The sequence below is a fragment of the Euprymna scolopes genome, chromosome 7, assembly GCF_053919585.1.
Source record: "Euprymna scolopes isolate OS-2025 chromosome 7, ASM5391958v1, whole genome shotgun sequence".
NCBI lineage: Eukaryota > Metazoa > Mollusca > Cephalopoda > Sepiida > Sepiolidae > Euprymna > Euprymna scolopes.
In genome coordinates, this window is record NC_136488.1 from 110730518 (window position 1) to 110745863 (window position 15346).

A 15346-nucleotide genomic window follows, 5' to 3' on the forward strand; every position below is an offset into this window, starting at 1 on the left:
GAGAAACCATATGACACCCTGCGAGAAAGAGTGACAACTGCTGTGTCAGTTTCAGCACACAGGCGAATCTCACAATCATTAGAACAGGAAACGATGGGGGATAGCACGCCGTCACAGTTTCTAAAGCGCCTGCAGAAGTTGGCTGAAGGGACAATGGACAATAATATTGTCAAACACATCTTCCTACAGCGCATACCAACCGAGTATAAGGTGGTAATAGCTGCACAAGATGAATCTATACCAATGGAACGAGTGGCTGAGATAGCCGACCATATTGCCGATATAATGTCGACACGGTCGTCAACGGTGGCTGGCGTTCAGACATCGGAGAAAGACGAGCTACTCTCCAAACTAATGGAGGGACAGACCAGATTGGAAGCTCGCATGAACAAAATGGCGGAGGACATCGCAAGACTTACCCTCGAGAATAAGCAAAGGCGGGGGGGGGGGTGCGCGCAGCCACTCCAGAGAACGGAGGCAGGATAGGACCATTTGCTGGAAGCACAAGAGATTTGGGGAGAAGGCAAATTCCTGTATCCCACCGTGTAGTTACAAGAGTTCGGGAAAAGCTTAAACCGACAGAAGAATGCGGCATCAACTGTCGGTGCATCTCGTTCAGGCCGCCTATTGTATGTGGTGGACAAAAACTTAGGTACGTCCTTTTTGGTGGACAGCGGGGCACAGGTGTCTCTCATTCCTGCGACTGCAGCCGACAAGAAATCCCCTCCCTGTAAATTCACACTACGAGCTGTGAATGGCTCGTTAATACACACACATGGGGAGAAGTGTATGGACCTTAATTTAGGCCTGCATAGAACATTTACCCACATTTTTATAGTGGCGGATGTAGACAGTGCTATTTTAGGTACCGATTTTTTACAGGCATTCGGTTTGGTGGTGGATATAACAGACCAGTGTCTGAAAGATCCAGAAACGCATCTCACAGCGTGTGGGGTAGTTAGGACTGGTTATTTATTTGTTTCCCATGAAACAAAATGTGACACAAGGTCGGTTTAATGTGGGAGATAACCAGCTCCCCTCAAAAGGGGCATTCTGCAAAAATACAATTGCCTTAGTATAGAAGGGTCTCCCCCTCCATTGACTAAGGACAATTAATTTGAGTGCAGCATCTAAGCAGACACCACACTTAAGTGATCAGCCCAGTACACGTACCGGATGTCGCCTGACAGTTAGGACTGGTACTCCATTGTGTCCAGCAGTGGCACATGCAAACCAGGATAACGATTTTCTGAGTCTCTTGAAGGAATACCCTTCAATTTCAGTGCCTTCTTTCCATAGGGACGTTTTGCCACACTCCACTACACACTATATCGAAACAAAGGGTCCGCCCGTTCATAGCAAAGCTAGGCGCTTAGCACCAGAAAAGGTAACAGCGGCCAAGGCTGAATTTCAGCAAATGATGAAGTTAGGCATAGTTCGCCCTTCAAAGAGCGAATGGGCTTCACCTCTTCATCTTGTCAACAAAGGTGTTAACACATGGCGGGCATGTGGGAACTACAGAGCACTGAATGCAGTCACTAAACCAGATAGATACCCAGTACCACATGTCCAGGACGTGACAGCAGTGGCTCAAAATAACCGTTTTTTTACAAAATTGGATTTAATTCGAGCATATCACCAAATACCGGTGGAGCCCGAACACATTCCTAAAACGGCTATCGGGATGTTCGAGTTCATGCGAGTTCCTTTTGGGTTGCGGAATGCAGCACAAACATTCCAACGGTTCATAGACCAGGTGTTGTCAGATTTGCCATTCGTCTGTGCATATATTGACGATGTACTTATTGCTAGCCAAACTAGAAAGGAACACATCGGTCATGTGCGACAGGTCTTCGAACGTTTGAAGCAATATGGGATAGTCCTAAACCCATTAAAATGTGCTTTTGGTCAATCCGAAGTAATTTTTTTAGGACACCATATTTCAGAGGGGGGAATATCCCCATCACCAGAGATTGTCAAGTCCATTCACAATTTCCCTATCCCTGCCACAATGAGGCAGCTGCGTCAATTCTTGGGGCTGATAAACTTTTATCGTAGGTTCTTACCTCACTGTGCACAAGTACTTTTACCATTGACAAGTTTGTTGACAAATGTGAGGAAGTGTGACATTGTATTTTCAGAGCATGCGGTAGAAGCATTCAACAAGATCAAGGCTATGTTGTAGGAGACTGCAAAATTGTCTCACATCAAACCCAACCAGGAGCTGTGCCTAGCAGTGGATGCATCCGCAATTGGAATTGGAGCGGTCCTACAACAAAAATGTGATGCGGACTGGAAACCCATTTCCTTTTTCTCAAAAAAATTAACAGAGACTGAGAAACGCTATAGTACATTTTCCAGAGAGCTGTTAGCTGCATTCTTCATGATACGCCATTTCCGGCAGCTCTTGGAAGGTCAGCAGTTCCATATCCTTACGGACCACAAACCCCTGTTAGGCGCTTTACAGTCTTCTTCGGACAAATATTCTCCCAGAGAGATTCGCCAGATGGATTATATCCTTCAATTGACATCGGATATCCGGCACATCAAGGGAGCAGACAACATCCCAGCAGACACCTTATCGCGGAGAATTAATTCCTTCCTGTTGCAGCCAGCAATTGACGTCGACACCTTGTCTAAAGAACAACAGAAGGATGAATATTTACAAAATCTCCTGCAGAATAATCCAACTTCATTGAACCTAGTGACAATTACCAACCCTACCAGCCACACAAAAGTTGTGTGTGACACAAGCACAAGCAAACTGCGACCATACGTTCCAGCATCGCTACGCAAAGACATATTTAAGGCAGTACACGGTCTATCGCATCCAGGGGCCAATGCCTCTGTAAGGTTACTAACAGACCGATATGTCTGGCCGCGAATAAAAGCTGATACAAGAGCGTGGGCGAAAACGTGTGTGGAGTGTCAAAAAGCCAAGGTCGGTCGTCACACGCGGGCTCCTCTAGGCACATTTCCAGTTCCAGATGAGAGATTTCAGCACATTCATATCGACATCACCGGACCATTTCCGACATGTGAAGGTCAGTGCTATCTGCTGACATGTATTGACAGATTCTCACGATGGTTTGAAGCTCTACTGATGCCAGACATGACGGCATACACAACTGCCAGGACATTCCTTGCTGGCTGGGTGGCCAGATTCGGTGTACCACAAAATGTTACATCAGACAGAGGTCGACAGTTTGAGTCAGACCTTTTTCATAAACTTGCAAAACTTTTGGGCACCAAGAGTATACACACCACGGCTTATTACCCCCAGGCAAACGGCATGGTCGAGCGACTACATCGCAGTCTGAAAGCCTCCTTACGGGCACAGCTTACGGACAATACAAGGTGGTTAGAACATCTGCCACTAATATTGTTGGGACTGCGGACAACGGTGAAAAGAGATATGGAGTGCTCAGCAGTGGAGGCTCTATATGGAACCACATTGCAGTTGCCAGCACAATATTTTTTTGAAGCACCAAAAAAAGTTATGGACATGACAGCGTTTGTCGACCGGCTAACAACAAAAATGGCCAAGATGGCATATTCTCCCTCAGGCTCGAATAGGAACATGGTCCCATATGTACCTAAGGGTTTAGAGACTTGCACGCACGTCTTTATCCGTGATACGGAAAGGAGGCATTCCCTGCAACCGCCGTATCGTGGCCCCTTTAAGGTTGTGGAGAGACAAAATAAGTTTTTCAAGGTGCTTATAAAGAATGAGGAACAAAACATTTCGGTAGACAGGTTAAAACCCGCAGCACTGGAAGAGACATATCTGAAAGTATCACCCCCAAATGCCATGCCGGTAGATATGACGCTTCAGAAAGTAGAAAAGAAAAAGAAACGGTCAGGTAGACATGTCAGATGGCCAGCACATTTAAAAAATTTTGTGACGGTTTAAATAAAATTAAAAATGTTGCCCATTTATTTCAGGTACTCCGTATTTTGGGGGGGAGTACTGTAGGGGAATAAATAAGAGCACCGGATTACCGGTGTAGGGTAAGGAGTGAGGTCCCTTGAAAAAAGAAGTGGAGAGTCCGTACACATGAGGCACGGACGCAAAAAGTTCTTCTCCTAAAAGACAATGTTGGACAGGCAGAGTACAACTCTAGAATACAGTCCTCACTCCTCCCGTAAACCCCACTATTGAAGTGAGTAATCTTTTTACCTCAATGTTCTGAATTGCAGTGTTGTCATGTTTTCATGTTTGTTAATAAATTCTTGTCATTTATACTTGTTGTACGTTTAGTAATTATTAAAGCTGGTCGGTAGTTTTGGGACTTGGAAGAACCTAAACCCGTACCAACAATATGATTATGCAACAAATTCATTGCATATGATTATTCAACAAATTTTTTTCTCATGATTATTCAACAAATTCATTTCTATGATTATTCAACAAATGCATTTCATATGATTATTCAACAAATGCATTTCCTATGATTATTCAATAAATTCATTTCTATGATTATTCAACAAATTAATTTTATATGATTATTCAAACAATTAATTTCATATGATTATCCAAAAAATCCATTTCATATGATTAGTCAACAAATTCATTTCATATGATTATTCAACAAATAAATTTCATATGATTATTCAACAAATAAATTTCATATGATGATTCAACAAATAAATATCATATGATATTCAACAAATTCATTTCATATGATTATTCAACAAATAAATTTCATATGATTATTCCACAAATTCATTTCATATGATTATTCAACAAATAAATTTCATATGATTATTCAACAAATAAATTTCATATGATGATTCAACAAATAAATATCATATGATATTCAACAAATTCATTTCATATGATTATTCAACAAATAAATTTCATATGATTATTCCACAAATTCATTTCATATGATTATTCAACAAATAAATTTCATATGATTATTCAACAAATAAATTTCATATGATGATTCAACAAATAAATATCATATGATATTCAACAAATTCATTTCATATGATTATTCAACAAATAAATTTCATATGATGATTCAACAAATAAATTTCATATGATAATTCAACAAATAAATATCATATGATATTCAACAAATTCATTTCATATGATTATTCAACAAATAAATTTCATATGATTATTCCACAAATTCATTTCATATGATTATTCAACAAATAAATTTCATATGATTATTCAACAAATAAATTTCATATGATGATTCAACAAATAAATATCATATGATATTCAACAAATTCATTTCATATGATTATTCAACAAATAAATTTCATATGATTATTCAACAAATAAATTTCATATGATGATTCAACAAATAAATATCATATGATATTCAACAAATTCATTTCATATGATTATTCAACAAATAAATTTCATATGATTATTCCACAAATTCATTTCATATGATTATTCAACAAATAAATTTCATATGATTATTCAACAAATAAATTTCATATGATTATTCAACAAATTCATTTCATATGATTATTCAACAAATAAATTTCATATGATTATTCAACAAATAAATTTCATATGATTATTCAACAAATAAATTTCATATGATGATTCAACAAATAAATATAATATGATATTCAACAAATTCATTTCATATAATTATTCCACAAATTCATTTCATATGATTATTCAACAAATAAATTTCATATGATTATTCAACAAATAAATTTCATATGATGATTCAACAAATAAATATCATATGATATTCAACAAATTCATTTCATATGATTATTCAACAAATAAATTTCATATGATTATTCAACAAATTCATTTCATATGATTATTCAACAAATTCATTTCATACGATTATTCAACAAATTCATTTCATAAGATTATTCAACAAATAAATTTCATAAGATTATTCCACAAATTCATTTCATATGATTATTCAACAAATAAATTTCATATGATATTCAACAAATTCATTTCATATGATTATTAAACAAATAAATATAATATGATATTCAACAAATTCATTTCATATGATTATTCAACAAATTCATTTCATATGATTATTCAACAAATAAATTTCATATGATTATTCAACAAATAAATTTCATATGATGATTCAACAAATAAATATCATATGATATTCAACAAATTCATTTCATATGATTATTCAACAAATAAATTTCATATGATTATTCAACAAATTCATTTCATATGATTATTCAACAAATTCATTTCATACGATTATTCAACAAATTCATTTCATAAGATTATTCAACAAATAAATTTCATAAGATTATTCCACAAATTCATTTCATATGATTATTCAACAAATAAATTTCATATGATATTCAACAAATAAATTTCATATGATTATTCAACAAATAAATTTCATATGATTATTCAACAAATAAATTTCATAAGATTATTCCACAAATTCATTTCATATGATTATTCAACAAATAAATTTCATAAGATTATTCAACAAATAAATTTCATATGATTATTCAACAAATTCATTTCATATGATTATTCAACAAATAAATTTCATAAGATTATTCAACAAATAAATTTCATAAGATTATTCCACAAATTCATTTCATATGATTATTCAACAAATAAATTTCATAAGATTATTCAACAAATAAATTTCATAAGATTATTCCACAAATTCATTTCATATGATTATTCAACAAATAAATTTCATATGATTATTCAACAAATAAATTTCATATGATTATTCCACAAATTCATTTCATATGATTATTCAACAAATAAATTTCATATGATTATTCAACAAATAAATTTCATATGATTATTCAACAAATAAATTTCATATGATGATTCAACAAATAAATATCATATGATATTCAACAAATTCATTTCATATGATTATTCAACAAATAAATTTCATATGATTATTCAACAAATAAATTTCATATGATTATTCAACAAATAAATTTCATATGATTATTCAACAAATAAATTTCATATGATGATTCAACAAATAAATTTCATATGATGATTCAACAAATAAATATCATATGATATTAAACAAATTCATTTCATATGATTATTCAACAAATAAATTTCATATGATTATTCAACAAATAAATTTCATATGATTATTCAACAAATAAATTTCATATGATTATTCAACAAATAAATTTCATATGATATTCAACAAATAAATTTCATATGATATTCAACAAATTCATTTCATATGATTATTCAACAAATAAATTTCATATGATTATTCAACAAATAAATTTCATATGATTATTCAACAAATAAATATCATATGATATTCAACAAATTCATTTCATATGATTATTCAACAAATAAATTTCATATGATTATTCCACAAATAAATTACATATGATTATTCAACAAATAAATTTCATATGATTATTCAACAAATAAATTTCATATGATATTCAACAAATAAATTTCATATGATTATTCAACAAATAAATTTCATATGATATTCAACAAATAAATATCATATGATATTCAACAAATTCATTTCATATGATTATTCAACAAATAAATTTCATATGATTATTCCACAAATTCATTTCATATGATTATTCAACAAATAAATTTCATATGATTATTCAACAAATAAATTTCATATGATATTCAACAAATAAATTTCATATGATTATTCCACAAATCCATTTCATATGATTAGTCAACAAATTCATTTCATATGATTATTCAACAAATAAATTTCATATGATTATTCAACAAATAAATTTCATATGATGATTCAACAAATAAATATCATATGATATTCCACAAATTCATTTCATATGATTATTCAACAAATAAATTTCATATGATTATTCCACAAATTCATTTCATATGAATCATCATATGAAATGAATTTGTGGAATAATCATATAAAATCCATAAAAAAATTTATATAATTATTCAACAAATTAATTTTTTCTTTTTATATGAGGGTCAGCACTTATCAAGGCCCGATGCCACTCAGGGAAAGGGTTATTGCATGTACACTAATCAATGAGATAGTATTGTAGTAATCATTAGTATTGTGGGTTTTGATAGAGTATCTTACTTAAAGGGGCGATTTTTCAGGAGTTTGTTTATGTTGGACTTGAAGACGTCCAAGTTGTTGTCAGGTGGGAAACTGGCAAGCGACAGAGAGTTCCACTGGCATGCAGTTCTAAGAAAGAAGCTTTGCTCATGGAATCTACGTTTGGATTTTGGAACAGACAAGGAGTGGGGAAAATTATTGAGAGTAGTTTCAGCCAGACGGGTGTTTCTAGTGAAAGATTTGCGAGGGGAGACGAGGGATTGGAGATCCGACGAGCACCTACCATGGAAATAACAATACAATAAAAACAGGCTAGCAATGTTTCTTCTGTTGGGAGAGAGGTTGAAGGGAAGAGAAAAGGGCATCTCCCACTGAACCACAAAGTCTGTTTTGTACTCTGTAAAGGCAGAATAGGCTGTTTTTAGCAGCTCCTACCAAGATGTGGAAGCAGTACTCCATCCTTGGACGTACTTGGCTTTAATAAAGATAGAGAATTGTATTAGCAGTGAGATATCATCTGGGCAGTAGAAGGATCCCGCATTTTTCTCAGTGTCCCTGGCAACAGATTTGATGTACATGTTCCATTTAAGATCAGGAGTAAAAGTAAAACCCAGAAGCTTGTCAAAACATTGAGCCTCCAAAAGACGAGACCCACCCATTTCAATAAATGCCAGATGGGGATAAAGGCGTTGCTGATGTAAAGATAGAAGCTTAGTTTACATGATTAATCAACAAAGAAATTCATATTATTAATCAGCTAATCAACTTATATGATTAATCAACTGATACATTTATATTATTTATAAGCTAATCAACTCATATGATTAATCACCTGATGAATTCATATTATTAATCAGATAATCAACTCATATGATCAATCAACTGAAAAATTTATATAATTAATCAGCCAATCAACTGATATGATTAATCAACTGATAAATTTATATGATTAATCAGCTAATCAACTGATATGATTAATCAACTGATAAATTAATATTATTAATCAGCTAATCAACTGATATGATTAATCAACTGATAAATTTATATTATTAATCAGCTAATCAACTCATATGATCAATCAACTGATCAATGTATATTATTAATCAGCTAATCAACTCATATGATTAATCAACTGATAAATTTATATTATTAATCAGCTAATCAACTGATATAATTAATCAACATATAAATTCATATTATTAATCAGCTAATCAACTGATATGATTAATCAACTGATAAATTCATATTATTAATCAGCTAATAAACTGATATGATTAATCAACTGATAAATTCATATTATTTATCAGCTAATAAACTTATATGATTAATCAACTGATAAATTTATATTATTAATCAGCTAATAAACTCATATGATTAATCAACTGATAAATTCATATTATTAATCAGCTAATACACTTATATGATGAATCAACTGATAAATTCATATTATTAATCAGCTAATCAACTGATATGATTAATCAACTGATAAATTCATATTATTAATCAGCTAATCAACTGATATGATTAATCAACTGATACATTTTTATGATTAATAAGCTAATAATCTTATATGATTAATCAACTGATACATTTATATAATTAATAAGCTAATAACCTTGTATGATTAATCAACTGATAAATTTATATGACTAATAAGCTAATCAACTTATATGATTAATCAACTGATAAATTTATATGATCAATCAGCTAATCAACTCATATGATTAATCACCTGATAAATTCCTATTATTAATCAGCTAATCAACTTATATGTTTAATCAACTGATAAATTTATATTATTTATCAGCTAATCAACTGATATGATTAATCAACTGATAAATTTATATACGTAATAAGCTAATAAACTTATATGATTAATCAACTGATAAATTCATATTATTAATCAGCTAATCAACTCATATGATTAATCAACTGCCAAATTCATATTATTAATCAGCTAATAAACTTATATGTTTAATCAACTGATAAATTTATATTACTTATCAGCTAATCAACTCATATGATTAATCACCTGATAAATTTATATTATTAATCAGCTAATCAACTTATACAATTAATCAACTGATAAATTTATATGATTAATCACCTAATCAACTTATATGATTAATCAACTGATAAATTTATATGATTAATCAGATAATCAACTGATATGATAAATCAACTGATAAATTCATATTATTAATCAGCTAATCAACTTATATGATTAATACACTGATACATTTATATAATTACTCAGCTAATCAACTGATATGATTAATCAACTGATAAATTCATATTATTAATCAGCTAATCAACTTATATGTTTAATCAACTGATAAATTTATATGATTAATCAGCTAATCAACTGATATGAATAATCAACTGATAAATTTATATACTTAATAAGCTAATAAACTTATATGATTAATCAACTGATAAATTCATATTATTAATCAGCTAATCAACTCATATGATTAATCAACTGCCAAATTACTATTATTAATCAGCTAATAAACTTATATGTTTAATCAACTGATAAATTTATATTATTTATCAGCTAATCAACTCATATGATCAATCACCTGATAAATTTATATTATTAATCAGCTAATCAACTTATATGATTAATCAACTGATAAATTTATATGATTAATCAGCCAATCAACTGATATGATTAATCAACTGATAAATTTATATGATTTATCAGCTAATCAACTGATATGATTAATCCCCTAATAAATTCATATTATTAATCAGCTAATCAACTCATATGATCAATCAACTGATAAATGTATATTATTAATCAGCTAATCAACTCATATGATTAATCAACTGATAAATTTATATGATTAATCACCTAATCAACTTATATGATTAATCAACTGATAAGTTTATATGATTAATCAGCTAATACACTGATATGATTAATCAACTTATAAATTCATATTATTAATCAGCTAATCAACTGATATAATTAATCAACATATAAATTCATATTATTAATCAGCTAATCAACTCATATGATCAATCAACTGATAAATGTATATTATTAATCAGCTAATCAACTTATATGATTAATCAACTTATAAATTCATATTATTAATCAGCTAATCAACTGATATAATTAATCAACATATAAATTCATATTATTAATCAGCTAATCAACTCATATGATCAATCAACAGATAAATTCATATTATTAATCAGCTAATCAACTGATATGATTAATCAACTGATAAATTCATATTATTAATCAGCTAAAAAACTGATATGAATTAATCAACTGATAAATTCATATTATTTATCAGCTAATCAACTGATATAATTAATCAACATATAAATTCATATTATTAATCAGCTAATCAACTGATATGATAAATCAACTGATAAATTTATATGATTAATCAGCTAATAAACTTATATGATTAATCAACTGATAAATTCATATTATTAATCAGCTAATCAACTGATATGATTAATCAACATATAAATTCATATTATTAATCAGCTAATCAACTCATATGATTAATCAACTGATAAATTCATATTATTAATCAGCTAATAAACTTATATGATTAATCAACTGATAAATTCATATTATTAATCAGCTAATAAACTTATATGATTAATCAACTGATAAATTCATATTATTAATCAGCTAATCAACTGATATGATTAATCAACTGATAAATTCATATTATCATCAGCTAATCAACTGATATGATTAATCAACTGATACATTTATATAATTAATCCGCTAATAACCTTGTATGATTAATCAACTGATGAATTTATATGACTAATAAGCTAATCAACTCATATGTTTAATCAACTGATAAATTTATATGATCAATCAGCTAATCAACTCATATGATTTATCCACTGATGAATTTATATGATTAATCAGCTAATCAACTCATATGATTAATCAACTGATAAATTATTATTATTACTCAGCTAATAAACTGATATGATTAATCAACTGATAAATTCATATTATTAATCAGCTAATCAACTTATATGATGAATCAACTGATAAATTTATATGATTAATCAGCTAATCAACTCATATGATTAATCAACTGATAAATCTATATACTTAATAAGCTAAAAAACTTATATGATTAATAAACTGATAAATTCATATTATTAATCAGCTAATCAACTCATATGATTAATCAACTGATAAATTTATATACTTAATAAGCTAATAAACTTATAAGTTTAATCAACTGATAAATTCATATTATTAATCAGCTAATCAACTCATATGATAAATCCACTGCCAAATTCATATTATTAATCAGCTAATAAACTTATATGTTTAATCAACTGATAAATTTATATTATTTATCAGCTAATAAACTCATATGATTAATCACGTGATAAATTTATATTATTAATCAGCTAATCAACTTATATGATTAATCAACTGATAAATTTATATGATTAATCACCTAATCAACTCATATGATTAATCAACTGATAAATTCATATTATTAATCAGCTAATCAACTTATATGTTTAATCAACTGATAAATTTATATTATTTATCAGCTAATCAACTCATATGATTAATCACGTGATAAATTTATATTATTAATCAGCTAATCAACTTATATGATTAATCAACTGATAAATTTATATTATTACTCAGCTAATCAACTGATATGATAAACCAACTGATAAATTCATATTATTAATCAGCTAATCAACTGATATGATTAATCAACTGATAAATTTATATGATTAATAAGCTAATCAACTCATATGATTAATCAACTGATAAATTCATATTATTAATCAGCTAATCAACTTATATGTTTAATCAACTGATAAATTTATATTATTTATCAGCTAATCAACTGATATGATCAATCAACTGATAAATTTATATACTTAATAAGCTAATAAACTTATATGATTAATCCACTGATAAATTCAGATTATTAATCAGCTAATCAACTCATATGATTAATCAACTGATAAATTTATATTATTACTCAGCTAATCAACTGATATGATAAACCAACTGATAAATTCATATTATTAATCAGCTAATCAACTGATATGATTAATCAACTGATAAATTTATATGATTAATAAGCTAATCAACTCATATGATTAATCAACTGATAAATTCATATTATTAATCAGCTAATCAACTTATATGTTTAATCAACTGATAAATTTATATTATTTATCAGCTAATCAACTGATATGATCAATCAACTGATAAATTTATATACTTAATAAGCTAATAAACTTATATGATTAATCCACTGATAAATTCAGATTATTAATCAGCTAATCAACTCATATGATTAATCAACTGCCAAATGCATATTATTAATCAGCTAATAAACTTATATGTTTAATCAACTGACAAATTTATATTATTTATAAGCTAATCAACTCATATGATTAATCACCTGATAAATTTATATTATTAATCAGTTAATCAACTTATATGATTAATCACCTGATAAATTTATATGATTGATCAGCCAATCAACTGATATGATTAATCAACTGATAAATTTATATGATTAATCAGCTAATCAACTGATATGATTAATCAACTGATAAATTCATATTATTAATCAGCTGATCAACTCATATGATCAATCAACTCATAAATGTATATTATTAATCAGCCAATCAACTGATATGATTAATCAACTGATAAAGTTATATGATTAATCAGGTAATCAACTGATATGATTAATCAACTGATAAATTCATATTATTTATCAGCTAATCAACTCATATGATTAATCAACTGATAAATTCATATTATTAATCAGCTAATCAACTGATATTATTAATCAACTGATAAATTCATATTATTAATCAGCTAATCAACTGATATGATTAATCAACTGATAAATTCATATTATTAATCAGCTAATAAACTCATATAATTAATTAACTGATAACTTCATATTATTAATCAGCTAATCAACTGATATGATTAATCAACTGATAAATGTTTATGAATAATAAGCTAACAATCTTATATGATTAATCAACTGATACATTTATATAATTAATACACTAATCACCTTGTATGATTAATCAACTGATAAATTCATATTATTAATCAGCTAATAAACTCATATGATTAATCAACTGATAAATTCATATTATTAATCAGCTAATAAACTGATATGATACATCAACATATAAATTCATATTATTAATCAGCAGATCAACTGATATGATTAATCAACTGATAAATTTATATTATTAATCAGCAGATCAACTGATATGATTAATCAACTGATAAATTTATATTATTAATCAGCAAATCAACTGATATGATTAATCAACTGATAAATTCATATTATTAATCAGCTAATCAACTGATATGATTAATCAATTGATAAATTTATATTATTAATCAGCAAATCAACTGATATGATTAATCAACTGATAAATTCATATTGTTAATCAGCTAATCAACTGGTATGATTAATCAACTGATAAATTTATATTATTAATCAGCTAATCAACTGATATGATTAATCAACTGATAAATTTATATTATTAATAAGCTAATCAACTGATATGATAAATCAACTGATAAATTCATATTATTAATCAGCTAATCAACTGATATGATTAATCAACTGATAAACTTATATTATTAATCAGCTAATCAACTGATATGATTAATCAACTGATACATTTATATTATTAATCAGCTAATCAACTGATATGATTAATCAACTGATACATTTATATGATTAATCAGCTAATCAACTTATATGATTAATCAACTGATACATTTATATGATTAATCAGCTAATCAACTGATATGATTAATCAACTGATTATTTCATATTATTAATCAGCTAATCAACTCATATGATTAATCAACTGATAAATTCATATTATTAATAAGCTAATAAACTGATATGATTAATCAACTGATAAATGTATATTATGTATCAGCTATCAACTGATATGATTAATCAACATATAAATTCATATTATTTATCAGCTAATCAACTGATATGATTAATCAACTGATAAATTTATATTATTAATCAGCTAATCAACTGATATGATTAATCAACTGATAAATTTATATTATTAATCAGCTAATCAACTGATATAATTAATCAACATATAAATTCATATTATTAATCAGCTAATCAACTCGTATAATTAATCAACTGATAAATTATTATTATTAATCAGCTAATACACTGATATGATAATCAACTGATTAATTCATATTATTAATCAGCTAATAAACTTATATGATTAATCAACTGATAAATTTATATTATTAATCAGCTAATAAACTC